At 52.1% G+C, this 15,399-nt stretch overlaps 1 pseudogene; it reads left to right on the forward strand.

The window, feature by feature from the left end:
* Positions 1-13,054: 13,054 nt before the first annotated feature.
* Positions 13,055-15,115, forward strand: LOC123092928 (cytochrome P450 94B3-like; annotated as a pseudogene).
* Positions 15,116-15,399: the final 284 nt, after the last annotated feature.

Consider the following 15,399-nt stretch of genomic DNA (forward strand, 5'->3'; position numbering starts at 1 on the left):
TACCTTTAGTATGTGACAACACACAATGTCGTCCCGTTCGAACTTGCAACATTGGCAGTAGTATTCGCCTTGCTCGATCGAGGTTTTCACGAAGTAGTTCCTTCCTTTGTCTGGGTCTTCAGGTTCTGAATCCGACATGCCCAAAATAGAACACACCTTGAACGTATGTTCGTCCACCTGGAAAGCCGTGAACATGCTGGCACGCTTTATTTCTTCCTGGAATCTGTAAATTTTATGTGTTTTGTGTTAATCTATCGTGCGATCTTTTTTTTGTAGGACGTTACGCTGTCATGGAAATAGAACTAGATTTTTGTTTGAATATGGCAAACATAGTACACTGAACATGGCAAACATAGTACACTGAACATGGCAAACATAGTACACTGAACATGGCAACTGTAGTATACCAGACATGGCAACTGCAGTATACCAGACATGGCAACTGCAGTACACCAGAAATGGCAACTGTAGTACACCAGACATGGCAACTGTAGTATACCAGACATGGCAACTGCAGTACATCAGACATGGCAACTGGAGTACACTGAACATGGCAACTGTACTACATTTTCAACTGGCCATCGTCATTTCCACACAAATATTTTCCCCCAATGGAAGCACAGTGCATAGAACATGGCATCTACATTTGAGTAAACATAGCAATTGCATTTTCAACAAACATGGCAGTTGCATTTCAGTAAACATGGCAATTGCATTTCAACATATGCGTTGACAATATAACATTTTTTCAGTTGATATTGGCATTTGCATACCAACATGCCCCAATGGAAGTACAGTTCATTAAACATGGCATCTGCACTTCATTTGAACATGGAAAATGTATCCGAGTAAGCATTGTAAACAGAATTTTCATTGAACATGGCAACTGTAGCTGAGTAAGCATGCCAAACAGTTTTTCATTAAACATGGCAACTGCATATCATGGCAACTGCATTGCACTCTATTAGGCACCTACTGACTTAGTACTTTTGCGCAAATAAGACCGTAACGCAACTGACTTACTTGTTAAATATCTTGTTTGTGTATATCTTGCTAATTTGCCTCTCCATCGGTAAATACGTCAGCAATTTTGGCTGCTTCAGTGCGGTGTTCGCTTCTTGCTGTAGCTCAGATCCCAGTATTTTTTGTTGCAAAGCTGTATATTGCTTGGCAAACTATAGCAATGAGTTGCCAGGACTCACGTATCGCTTCAAAACAGCATTGAACCCCTCGCTGCGCTGCGTAGTCTGCAGAAAGGGGAAGAAGCACTGCATGAAGTAGGCGGGCACCCAGTACATTCGCTTCTCCCACAGGCTAGCAAGCGTCTCGTTGTCTTGGACTTCATGTGTTTCAACCATGGCCATCCAGCTCCTTTCAAACTCCTCGACCGTCAAGCTGTGGTCCACGCACAGCTCGAATGCCTTGTGCAGCTCTGGACAGTCAGCAAAGAACGGTCCTAGCGTCTCCTCAGCCTTCTTTATAATGTGCCACCTGCAGTGCCTGTGCACTGCCAATGGAAAGACCTCCTCTATGCCTGCACGCATGCTGAAATCCTGGTCTGTTATTATGTTCATCGGCGCAAGTCCATCCATACACTCCAAGAAGGTCTTGAACAACCAGACGTACCCATCCGTGTCTTCGTTCCGAACAAGCCCGCAGCCGAACTGCAACGACTGATTGTGGTTATTTATTCCTATGAACGGAGCGCATGGCATCTTGTACATATTGGTGAGGTACGTCGCGTCGAATGAAATGCAATCTCGGAAATGTTTGTAGGCTCTCCTTGCAGCACCATCTACCCAATACATGTTCCTGACACGGTCCTCATCGTCCAACCTTATCCTGTAGAAGAAATCTATCTTCTTTTGCTTTCTCATCGAAGTAGGCAATTGTAGCCTCTATGTCAGCCAGCCTGCTCTCTCTATGGTACTTGGCCTGTAGGTTTGTGACGTCAGCCGGTATGTACGGCATGCTACTCAGTTTCCCCTTTTTGCTGTGGATGAGTGATAGTATCTGGACCATTCTTGATGGACCGACGTTACAATCATGTAGCAGCTTTACGAATTGCCTTTCGACTGGGGTGAATCCTCTGTGGGCGGTCAGAAATTTGACCAGGTCGAACTTCTTTATGGGTTTGTGGTTGTGCTCGTCAAAATATTCAGTGACCACATACTGTGTTCCATCTACGTTCAGCTTACACCGGACAGGGCATCCCGTCTTGAGAATGATTCCTCTTTTTCGTTCCGGAACGACAGGCGCATCACCTTTCCCTTTCTTGTTCCTCCGTGCCTTGTGGCACCTCATCTCACCTCTGTTGTACTCATTAGTTTTCTTAATTTTCCTATGGTACTCGGTGTTGACCGCAAATCCATGGAACTTTGCATATGTCTGGTAGTATTCCTTTGCTTCTTCGAACGATACAAATCTCTGCCCAATGTACGGTGGCTGAGGTACCATGATCTCTGATTGCCCGCCATCTTCATCCCCTTTTGCCTCGTCGTAAGTTTCATCATTCACTTCAGTATCGGCGGCAATTCCATCCACTTGAGTGTTGGCAGTGCTTGTGTTCAAAGGGGTGCTTGTCGGTATTGCTGGAATGATTGCCATTCTCGACTGTGACTCGAAATTGTCTGCGGCATGATTGTCTGCTGGCTGGTGGTACGCGTCTTCCGTGCGTTCAGAGCTCCCCGCAGTAGATGTCCCCGCGTCGCTGTTAATTGTAGTTGTAGGCCCTGTAATAGGAAAAACAGGTACGAGAGTAAGATTTTTGTTTGAATAACATGTGTATCGCAACGGGTCACACCATCTACGAGTGATTTTGCACGACATCATTTCAAACAGCAAGCCGTGATTCTTCGCGTGACATGTACGGCAGCTACAGCTGTCCAGTGATGGCAGCTACTGTTCAACAAACATGGCAACTATTGTTTTTGCCTACAAATAACTTGAAATAACAAATGTAGTGTTGTTTTTGTGGTTCAGTTTTTTTCCCTTACCTTGTTATGTTGCATTTGACCTTCTTGTGTGGTCTGTGACACCAAAATGACGTGCTCCACCTGCAGTTTCTGAAGCTTGCCACGAGACGTTTGCCGGGTTACCACCAGCGTAATAACCTGTACGCAAAGTAGTGGTTGGTCAATTCATGGCAAATGCATTTTGTGTTAGCACGGCAACCGCAGTTGCCCCTTCTGTGGAAGCTACAGTTTTACTGGCATGGCAACTGTATTTGCATCGGCGTGGCAACCGCAGTTGTTCCTTCATGGCAGCTGCAGTTGCCATGGCATGGCAAATGCAGTCGCACTGGCATGGCAACTGCAGTTGTTCTTCCATGGCAACTGCAGGTGTCCATGGATGGCAACAACAATTGTGCAGAGATGTCAAGTGTATTTTCTAATTCACGGCAACTGTGGTTGTCCAGTCCTGGCAATTGTCGTTGCCAACTATGCTCCTTCTGCTAATTGATCATCCGCAACTTCACTTTTTTTATGGACTCACCTGTGTATGTCGTCGATGGCAGGTACATTGGTGCTGCCTGATGCCACGCGCTGCATGAAGGCTCTGCATTTTCACACGTGTTAACTCGTGAGTCCTTTTTTGCCAGTTTTTTGTTTGCATGTTCATTTTTCATGTCCACTGCAGTATGTTCTCTTTTCTCGGTTTGCATTACCTTGATTATCCATACAAGCTAGTTGAAGTTGGCTGCCCATACATTTGTCAGTGTTAGCGCCTTGTGAGTGAACTTGCCATGGGGGGCCCCTAATTGTGTTTTGGTCATAAGAACCTGCGGAAAAATGACAGTGCACGACATAAGTAGAATGTCATCTTCATCGTTGCGAATATGGCAACTGTTCTATTCTTTTGTTATCACGCATCATACCTATGCCTGCATACTGCTCTAGTAGTGGCAGCAACGGCCCTGAAGAGATGAGATGACTGTACTCTGTTGCATCCCAAGGGGGCGTTTCTGGCCTTTGAGAACCCCAAGCATCAGCGCCATCTTCGTGATTCATTCTTTCCGTGTCTCGCTTCTTTCCAATGTGTTCTCAATCACTGCATGAACAAGAAGGCATCAAAAATCCACAAGAATTGTATTCTTCTGCTGCTTGCACATAGAAGAAATGGATGGCAAGCGAAGGGTCAAAATAGGTGGCAGCTACCGACAAGGAAAGGTGGCAACTGTCGTTATACACAAGTGGCAACTAATTTCTTCCAGCCCTCTTCATTCCAACATTTGCCCCTACTGTCCTTCTTTAGTGATTCCTACTCATCCATTTTTCATACCCAACTACTTGCGTCAATTAAGCTAGGAAGTTAAGTCATTTTCAAACGTAGTACATGGCAGATCTGGTGTACTCTGCCTGGCAATTGCGACTACACACTAAACCATGTAGTGTTCTACCCCTACAGCATAGATCCAACACAAGATCGGGATATTTTCAGCCTTAAGGATGAGAAGGTCGAGATCGGAGATTCTCACCTGGTTTTTAGATTTTCGTCTCTCGAGGGCTGGGTTGGAGTTTGGGGCTGGGGGTGGGGAGGGTTGGTGTGTGGTTTTGAGGTGGGAGTGCCCTATGGATGTGCTCTGATTGCCATGGCAACCAGAGAAGGCCGGCGACGGAGGTCGGGGTTCGAGAGGTGGGGGACGATGGTGGCAGACGAGAGAGGGGATTGATCGGAGGCCGTGAACTGCCTGGTCGTGCGGCAGCGGGTCGGCTTGCTCAGACGAGGCAGTGCGGGCGGGGTTGGCACGCAACGGACGTGCGGGCCGTGCTTTTGTGCGCGCGGACGTGGTCGTGCGGGCCGGTTCCCGTCCGCGCCACACGAGGCGTGCGGGCTGGTTCCTATCGACGCCACACGTGTGGCAGTTATTCGGACCCATTAAGAATTGTCCACCACCACTTTAAAACAGAGAAGCAAAATATTATCATAAATAATTATCTTCAACCGAAATGACCGTATCGTTCGCATACTGCGAGCATTTCCGATGTTCATGAAACTTCCCCACGGACCGATGGTTTAGAGACCAAACTTATGCACACGGTCCACGCCGTCGCTCCAAGATCATCCCCATGGTTGCACCGACCCTCGTGTCGTTGTTGCGTCATCCCTTCGGGGCGTAGCGTCGCGACACGTGGTCCACACCGCCACCCCAAGGTCTTCTGATGTTGCCCCGACCGGCATGCTGCCGCTGCGTCGCCCCTTCGGGTCGTAGCTCCACTCCACCGTCTTCGCGCGTCGACTTTCACGTGGTATGCGATGTGCCGCCTTCCTTGGCACGGGAGCGCCATCGTCCATGTCGGTCTTCGTCATGTTGTTGGGTTCTCCTCGCCTACTTCGAGCACCGCCGCCACGCTCGCAACCTAGCCTCCGTTGCCACCTTCTCAGGCCGTTGCCGCTGCTCTGCTTCCTCATCACCTCTGCCGCTCGCTCACCCAAGCCGCGCCGCCAGTCCACCCCCTTCATCCTCGTCCAGCATCTTCTCATCGTCAGCGTCGCCGTCATCTTCCTCGGCCACTTCATCTACTCCGACAACTATGGCTGACATCGGCACCTTCTACCCTACGTCGACTGGCGCCGCAACCGTCGTCGGGTCCTGCTATGCTAGCACTCTCGACATGGCGTCCAGCTCATGCAGGTCCCGTCTACACATGCCCGGTGCTGGCAACACCGACGCGTGCCTTCGTTCACGATGTGTCCCCGGGCTTGGCAAACCCGGAGCAATGCCTCGTCAACACCGCCTTCTTCCTGGTGCACCACTACCTCGACACCACTGCACCCATGACTAACTCGGCGTCTCCTTGCGCCCGCGGCTCCATGGCGACTACCTCGACACCGGCCATCCTGACTCGACATCGACCACGGCGTCCGTCGCACGGCTACCACGATCACGGCTACACCACCTTGCGCTCTCGGCTACATCAACATCGGTACAAAGGGGTACCCCTTGCTTGAGAAACCTCATCGATTTTCACTCTAGCCACAACATCTGTGATGCATCGATCATTACGACTGTGGGGGGATGTCCGTCGGCTTACCTTCGGATTCTTCTTCAGTCTCACCGTCCGCATCGCTACCGTTGTAACTACATGGGGATGTTGAGTATTATGGTTATTAGGAAAGATAAAATAGCATAGGATCTTATTCTACATGGACTTGTACTCCAAGTTAGTCATTGTACTTCTATATATATGCCCATGAGGCTCAAGCAATTAATGAATAATGCCACCAATTCCCTCTCTATTCCCCTCTACAGTACCAAAATACGTTAGATTTGACAATAATTTATCCTTTAGACAAAAAACTATGATAAGAACTAGGGAAACATTTGCATGGGCCGGCCGAATCGTTCGTCCGGTCACGCAACCTGCGTTCGATCAAAATAGATCGTACATTCTCGACACAAATGAAACGCACAACTCTTTCTCGTGGGCCCAGCAACCGCTCTTCCTTCTGCCTTATCTTCTCCCGCAAATCGCTCTCGTCCACTCGCATTTTCTTCTTCCCCTCTTTGCCTGAGCTATCTCTTGGTCTTCTCTGTCTCTCTCACCCGCCCTCTCCTCTCGTGAGCATCACAAAGCCAACCATCGACCCAGCATCCTATCCTCGTTTTTTTCTCTCAGCTGCATCTGCCGCTGCTCGAGACGACCGGAGCTGCGGCCGGGGGAGCATGGTGTTGTAACGGCGAGCATTGACGCCTGCGGTGGGAGGATGCAACCGGATCCTGAAAACTGCCGCAAACGGGGGGCGGACCATGATGCTGGAGCCTGGAGCGGAGCCCGAAGATGCTGGAACCAGCATCCATGGTTGCTACAACTAGCAGCTGCCGATGTGATGAGATCACCCCTAGCTATGTAGCTAATATTATTGCACCATCGGAGAAGGTCACGGCTGAGAAGGATGCATGCGACTCTGGCTGTAGAAAATATATCATACCAACACAACATGGAGTAGCAACTGGCATGAGGAGAACAGGTGCAGGTATACTTGGGCCCGTACCATGAGCATATCAGTCGATGCTACAACATTCAGTTAAATATCAATCACCAGCGACACCACCAATAGAAGATATCAAGCCAAACTTTCGGACTCCACCTCGTTGGAATTAATTAAACCATATACATGAAGGTCTCCTAGTTATAGGGAGAATTTACTACATTAGTTTTGCTCCTCCTAGTTAATTAGTTTTTTTTCAAGTCCGTTCGTGTGTCCTTGTGAGTTACGGGCTTAGCCCAGGTTGCCTGCGTGCACCTATATAAATAAAGGCCGAGTGGCCATGTAAAAGCTAGGTTTAGTTTTGGCAAAAATACTCAGAACCTGCATCTAGCAATGCCCGCGTATCTATGTTCATGCGTTCCCTAATCAGGGTTTGATAATTGCATGTGTTTTGGCGACGTTAATTGTCAAGGCGCAAGTCTCGGTTTGATTCTTGATCTACAAGGGTCGATCTAGCTTCCTATTCTTCTCCATATACTTCTACTAGTTACTCCGTCGCCGTCGCCGCCGCTAATCGTCATTAGCTTAATCCCCTGCATCTATACTACTACTACCACGTACTTCTAGCCGTTGTTCATCTCTACAATCCATCCATCCATCTAGTCTGCTACTAGTCTCGTTCACGTACACATTCACAATCTCTTCACAAAATCCATTGCATTTTCTTTTTCCTGCAAGATTGCTTCTGCTAGCACAATTGTTGGCACGTGGTGAAAGATCAGGGCAACCCCAAAATCGTCTCAACGCAGGTTGAGCCGTATCAACTGGTACCAAAGAGCGTCAGGTTTATCATTACATGCGATGTCAACCGCAAGTAAGCGTGACGAGGATGACGTGCACGAGGATGACGGGCCGCCGCAATATGGTCCCGATCTGGACTCAGGTGTCCGTGCTATGTTCAAGGCTACATACCAGCATTTCGACAACCGCATGAAGGCCCTCGACGAGACGGTGACCGACGGGTTCCAGGCCATGCAGGCCGCCCTTCGTCGCCTAGAGGCAAGGGCAACAGGCGCGGCTGCTCCAGCGAGGGCACAACATGCCCTGCAGCACCGAGCACCTCTACATGTCCGTGGCGCGGACGTTGCCAACAACGACAATGATGCTGAGTCCGAGGATGGTTCTGATGCTCGCGCCGACTTGCCTCGCCGACGACGACATGATGCGCGTCCCCGTGATAATGGACCAAGGTGGCGCCGTGATGAGGACGAGGACGGAGGTCTTGGTAGAATAAAAATTACTATACCTTCGTTCACAGGCAAGGCCGGTCCCGAGGAGTATCTTGAGTGGGAGATGCGTGTGGAATAGATTTTTGATAACCACCATTACTCCGAGGAGCGGAAGATTCGTTTTGCTTCTCTTGAATTTTCAGGTTGCGCATTAATTTGGTGGGATCAACTCAACCGTAATGACGCGCGGCCAGAATCATGGCGTGGGATGAAGCGTACAATGCACACTCGTTTTGTTCTAGCTTATTTTCAGAAGGAGCAGCACACAAAGCTTCGTCGTCTTGTACAAGAAGCCATGCCGGTGGATGAGTACTACCAAAAGATGCAAGTTTTGATGATCCGAACTAATGTGCATGAGTCTGATGATGCAACCATGACACGATTCTTTGAGGGGCTGAATGAAGATATACGCGACCGTGTTGATTTGATGCAGTATAATGATATGCAAGAGCTTCTTCATCAAGCGGAGCATGCCGAACAGTGGGTCAAAGCAAAGCAAGTTTTCAAAGGACGCACCAATTTCAGCATGGGGCGGCGTTCATATTCGCATGGCGATGATAATGTCAAGCCAGTTTCATCCTATAGGTCAGCTGCTACCGATCACAAGGAGATGAGCAAAGAATCTATGGCCGCGAGCAAAATGGCTTCAAGGGCTGATTCAAGTGCGCAGTCTGCTATGCGTACTAGTGAGATTGTGTGTTACACATGTGGAGGTAGGGGACACAAACGCATTGATTGTCTGAACAAGAAGAGAGTGCTCCTTGTTAATAATGGATATGTTTCGGAAGACAAAACTGACTCAGAGTCTGAAGAGCCTAGGGAAGGGGAAAGTGAAGCTAATCCTATCATGTGCTATCCTTTGGATTATGATCTACCATGCATCATGGTGCAGCGAGCTAAAGAGGATCAAATTCCAAGCGCGGGACAGCGGTGGAAAATTTTTCAGTCACAATGCCGAATCAACAAGTGTTGCAAGTTGATTATTGATGGAGCGAGCTACACAAATATCATAAGCAAGCGGGTGGTGGATGCTTTAGGAATGAAGGCATGGCCACATCCGCAGCCATATTGCATTGAGTGGTTGTACAACTCCGGACATCTAAAGGTGACTCACAAGGTACGCGTAAAGTTCAATATTGGCACATATTATGATGAGGTCATTTTTGACGTTGTGCCAATGGATGTGTGCCAATTACTATTGGGTCGTCCGTGGCAATATGATCGTAATGCTATACATGAGGGAAGGTTGAACACTTACGTGTTCCGAGATGTTGGCATCAAACGTGTGTTGCAGCCCATGGGTAATAATTCTATCAAGATTGATCCTCTATTTGCCATACACAAGAAGATTTTTAAGGGTGCCCCGAAACCGAGGATGGTTTCGCGTGAAGGGGGAGTGGATGATGTGATCACCCCTAGCTATGTAGCTAATATTATTGCACCATCGAAGAAGGTCACGGCTGAGAAGGATGCATGCGACTCTGGTTGTAGAAAATATATCATACCAGCACAACATGGAGTAGCAGCTGGCATGAGGAGAACAGCTGCAGGTATACTTGGGCCCGTACCGCGAGCATATCAGTCGATGCTACAACATTCAGTTAAATATCAATCGCCAACGACACCACCAACAGAAGATATCAAGCCAAACTTTCGGACTCCACCTTGTTTGGAATTAATTAAACCATATACATGAAGGTCTCCTAGTTATACGAAGAATTTACTACATTAGTTTTGCTCCTCCTAGTTAATTAGGTTTTTTTTCATGTCCGTTCGTGTGTCCTTGTGAGTTACGGGCTTAGCCCAGATTGCCTGCGTGCATCTATATAAATAAAGGCCGAGTGGCCATGTAAAAGCTAGGTTTAGTTTTGGCAAAAATACTCAGAACCTGCATCTAGCGATGCCCGCGTATATGTGCTCATGCGTTCCTTAATCAAGGTTTAATAATTGCATGTGTTTTAGCAACGTTGATTGTCAAGGCGCAAGTCTCGGTTTGGTTGTTGATCTACAAGGGTCGATCTAACTTCCTGTTCTTCTCCATATACTTCTACTAGTTACTCCGTCGCCGTCGCCACCGCTACTCGTCATTAGCTTAATCCCCTGCATCTATACTACTACTACCACGTACTTCCAGCCCGTTGTTCATCTCTACAATCCATCCATCCATCTAGTCTGCTATTAGTCTCGTTAACTACACATCCACAATCTCTTCCGATTCCAACAAGATCCATTGGATTTTCTTTTTCCTGCAAGATTGCTTCTGCTAGTACAATTGTTAGCGCGTGGTGAAAGATCAGGGCAACCCCAAAATCGTCTCAACGCAAGTTGAGCCGTATCACGATGGTGGAGACGGCAACAAGTGCTAGAGATCCGGTGAGTTTTTTTTGTTGGAACCACCTCTATATTTTGCTACCATCGTCTTCGATTTTGTTGGATCCAACCTAGATTCTACTACTATGTTTCTCTTTTGCTGGAACCAGTGTACCAGTTTGTTACCACCATATTCAATTTTTGCTGGAACTAACCAAAATTTTGTTGCCATGTTTGTTTGCTGGAACCTTGTGCGCCGCTTTTTGCTACAATAGTTTTAGGTTTTGCTACCACTGGTACTCTCATTTGCTACATCCTTTTTCATGAGGTTGCCCACAATCGTGATTATATTTTTTTGGCTGCAACCGCTACTGATTTTTGCTACTATGGTCTACGGGCGAAAGCCCCGAGCTGGGACCAGAAGCTGATTTTGAGGGTTTCTGCGATTTTTGTTGCAGCCCGCATCCGCAAAAGCTTCCGTCGACATGTTTTTTTTTTTGCTACCATGTAAGCTGCATCCGGCTGTTAGGATTCCTCGACGGCGGCGAGTTATTTGCTACCGGCGAGCTGCGCCGGCGTGTGGCGACGGCGAGCCGACAAGCGCCGCGACGGGACCTGCAAGACGGAGACAACGTGGGGCGAGGAGCAAGCAGGGGCTAGGGGGCATTTACTGCGAGGAAGAAGAAGACCGTATGCGCGAGAGGTAGCGGCTTCATTGGGCGGTTGCGGTGCGACCCGCCGGCGCCTATCAGTGGCCTAAGAGCAACTCCAAAGGGCCGACCCATTTCGCCCGGCTGCGTCCGTTTGGGTCGGCGCGGACAAAAGTGGCGGCCCAACGCGCCGACCCAAACCCAAATCACGTCCGCGTCGCGTCCGCGCCGACGCATTTGCGGCCCAAATTTGCGCCCCAAATGCGTCGGCACGGACGCCGAAAGGGCGCTTCGCGTGCCTTCTCGCTATCCGTCGCGCCCCCACATGGCAGCCGTCCAACTGCCCGCTGCCCACGCGGTCAGCTTAATTTATGACGGCGGGCCCACGCGTCAGCGACGACGCTCGTCCTTTTTAAGCCGATCGTGCGGCGGGGCCGTCCTCATCCACACTCGTCGTCCACATCTGCCCACCTTTGCTCCCTCGTCGCCGGCAAACCCTAGCCACCACAACCACAACGAGATGGGCCTCTTCTCCGGCGCCAGCGGCAGCAAGGCCAAGGGCAAGTCACCCGCCACCCCTTTCCCCTCCGAGTTCTTCCCACGTCCGCCGGCGCCGGCGCCTCGCCGGCAGAGGCAGCGCGTCAACGTGCCAGTGCACCAGGCGGAGTGGCACTGGCAGAACCGCCAGCCTCTGCAGTATTCAGACGTGACGCTGCCGCACGACTGGCATCTGGATCCAGATAGGATCCCAGTGCCGGCGGCGCCGCGGTCGGCTCGTGCTCACGCGGAGAAGGTGCGGCGCCGGCGGGCGCTGCTGACGCCGGAGCAGCGCGCCGACCCGGCCTACACAACCGACTCGCCCAATTGGGCGAGGTGGTTCGCCTTCGAGTACGAGGAGGCGAGGCGACGGGGCGTGCCCGAGGTCGATCGGACGTTGCCGCCAACGCCGCTCGTCGTCCGCGAGGAGGACCATGCGGCGGAGGACGCCTACCAGGCGGCCCTTGCGGCCCTTGCGGCCGTCTACCAGGAGAGCGAGGAGGACGGGCGGCGCAGAGCGGAGGTGGAAGAGGAGGCCTGGTACGAGGCGGCAATGGCGCAGGCCCTTGCCCTTTCCGCGGCGGGCGGCATCGTGGTGCCGCTGGTGGCCCCGCCGTCCCCCATCAAGCCGGAGCCGCAGCCGGAGCCCGAGTCCATCGCGCGCTTCTCCTGGAATGGAGTGGTGCGCGAGTGGGTGTCCGCGCCACCCGTTTAGCTGGGGGCGACGCCGGCGCAGGAGCAGGTGTACCTCGAGATGTGGCGCCAGCGCCGGCTGGCAGAGGAGCGCCTTGACGGCGAGTACGAGGAGATGCTCGAGCGCGACCTCGAGGAGGAGCAGCGCGAGGCCGAGGAGCTGGCGCGCCAGGCCGCGGCTGCACAGGCGGCCGCACACCCCCCCCCCCCCCCCGCCCCGGCACTGCCTGCGCCGGCACAGGCCGACATGACGGCGCTCTGGAACACGACGTTCGCCTGGGCCGGGCCGGTGCCGACGCTCATCGACCTCACGGACCCCGAGGACGACGACGACGACGCCTAGGGCAGCGCGCCGCCTCGTAGTTTATTAGGCTGTTTTTTTTTAATGCAAATGTGGACCCTCGCCGGTCTTTGTGGCCGGCTTTAATGTTTAATTAGTGATGTTTTTCTTTTTTTAATATGCATGCGTTCATTTTTTTAAGCCGTTAAAATGGGTCTCAGACCAGTGTTGGGCGCACGCGCCAACCCAAATGCGAAAGCGGGCATCCGTGTCCGTCTGGCCGACCCAAACGGATAAAATCGCCATCCGTTTGGGTCGGCCCGTCAGAGTTGCTCTAAGAACTACCATGTGGAGGTTGCAGCTCTAGTTGAAGTAACGTGCATGCATGTGCATGCCTTGCACGCCTTAGCTACTATACATATCAATCAAAGAAATGCCGGCTGCATGCATAAATATCAAATGTTGAGACAAATATCTCTCCGCAGCATACCGGCTGAATGTGACGGAGTTCAGCGATTCGTTGCGTACGAAGTTCCCGCTTCGCAGCTGCGGCAGACCGGCGGCACGTGTGCGGTCAGCACAAGAACTCACCAGTGGCGGACCGGCTCGCTCACCACCACGCTCCTTTCCTCCTCTGCCTTATCTTCTTCCCCTTCACCTACACTCCACAAATTCGTGGGGTAGGTAGAATCCAGCTAGCGGCCATGGCAATCGCATTGGCAGCCTTCCTCCTGATACCGCTCTTCTCCCTCGGCGCAGTCTTCGTCCTCCGTGCGTGGAGACTCGACAAGAAGGCGCCGGCGCAGCGCACGCCGAGGACGCGGCCGTACCCGCTGCTCGGCCACCTGCCGCAGTTCCTGGCGAACCGGCACCGCGTGCTGGACTGGCTCACCGAGGTGCTCGCTCTCCTGCCAACCTGCACGCTGGTGTTCCGCCGGCCCGGCGGCGTCCGAGGCGTCATCACCGCGAACCCGACCAACCTGGAGCACATCATGCGTGCCAGCTTCGATAACTACCCCAAGGGCCCGCGCTTCGCGGCGCTGCTCCACGACTTCCTCGGCCGGGGCATCTTCAACGCCGACGGCGAGGCCTGGCGCGCGCAGCGGAAGGCGGCCAGCTACGAGTTCAACACGCGCTCGTTGCGCCTCTTCGTGGCACGAAGCGTGCACAGCGAGCTCCACGGCAGGTTCCTCCCGCTCCTGCGCCGTGCCGCCGGGTCCGGCAGCCAGCTCAACCTCCAGGACACGCTCGAGCGGTACGCGTTCGATAATATCTGCCGTGTCGCCTTTGACCACGACCCCCGCCAGCTCCCGGACGGAGACGACAGCGCTGGCCCAGAAGTCGAGAGCACCGCGACCGCGAGCAGCAGTTTCGCCGACGCGTTCCGGGACGCGGCCAATCTCAGCGCTGGCAGGTTCCAGTACGCCGTCCCAGGATTCTGGATGATCAAGAAGGCGCTTAATCTGGGCTCCGAGCGGCGGCTGCGCGAGTCCATTGCCATGGTGCATGGCTTCGCCGATCGCATCATACGGTCGCGGCGGGAGGAGATGAGCATGGGCTGCGAGAAGCACGACCTGCTGTCGAGGTTCATGGCGAACCAGGGCGAGAGCTACACCGAGACGGCCCTCCGCGACGTAGTGATCAGCTTCCTCCTCGCGGGGCGGGAAACGACATCCTCGGCGCTCACCTGGTTCTTCTGGCTGCTGTCCTCGCGCCCGGACGTGGAGCGCCGCATCCGCGACGAGGTCGCCGCCGTGCGCGCCGCCGAGCGATCGGCGATCACGGCAGAGCCGGGTTCGATCTCGACGAGCTGAGGGAGATGCACTACGTGCACGCGGCCATCACGAAGTCGATGCGGCTCTACCCGCCGGTGCCGGTGAACTTTCTGCGGGCGGAGGCCGCCGACGTCCTGCCGGACGGCACGGCGGTGGGGGCAGGTTGGTTCGTGGCGTACAACTCGTACGCAATGGGGAGGATGGAGTCCGTGTGGGGAGAGGACGCGCGGGCGTACCGACCGGAGCGGTGGCTGGACCCGGCGGAGGGGACGTTCCAGCCGGACAGCCCGTTCCGCTACATAGCGTTCCACGCGGGACCGAGGATTTGCCTCGGGAAGGAGATGGCCTACATCCTGATGAAGTCCATCGTGGCATGCGTGCTGGAAGAGTTCGAGCTCGCAGTGGACGGCGCATACCGGCCGCGGCAGGTGACCTCGCTGACGTTGCGGATGGCGGACGGGCTCCCGGTGACGGTGAAGGCTAGAGTGAATTGATTACAACAAGATGGAGGGAAATTTTGTTTTAAATAAGGTAACCGTATAGAAGAACGTCAGTGAGTGAAAGATGGATTCCAGAATACACACAATTGTCCTTTTTCTTAGGTGGGTGGTTTTTCTACGCCCACAGACATTGCACCTGATGCACCCATGACCGGAAACATAACAAAAGAAACTCTAAATGATCTGAAGCTTGATGGCTTTGAATATGACAAAATGTTTCAGGTGCTTGTAAATTTTCGAGGCCAAATAACATCCGAGGAGCTCTCTAAAAAGAAAAAGAAAAAGTGCTCAAGCATATATGCACTTTCAAGCAGAATTTGTATTTTGTTTACATGAAGATCATTTGATGTTATTTGGCCACCAAGCTTTGCAAGCACCTAAAACAGTTGTTCATAATCCATGCCATGAAGTTTAAGATTTTTTTTTACTATT

The sequence above is a fragment of the Triticum aestivum genome, chromosome 4B (assembly GCF_018294505.1).
Source record: "Triticum aestivum cultivar Chinese Spring chromosome 4B, IWGSC CS RefSeq v2.1, whole genome shotgun sequence".
NCBI classification, from domain to species: Eukaryota; Viridiplantae; Streptophyta; class Magnoliopsida; order Poales; family Poaceae; genus Triticum; species Triticum aestivum.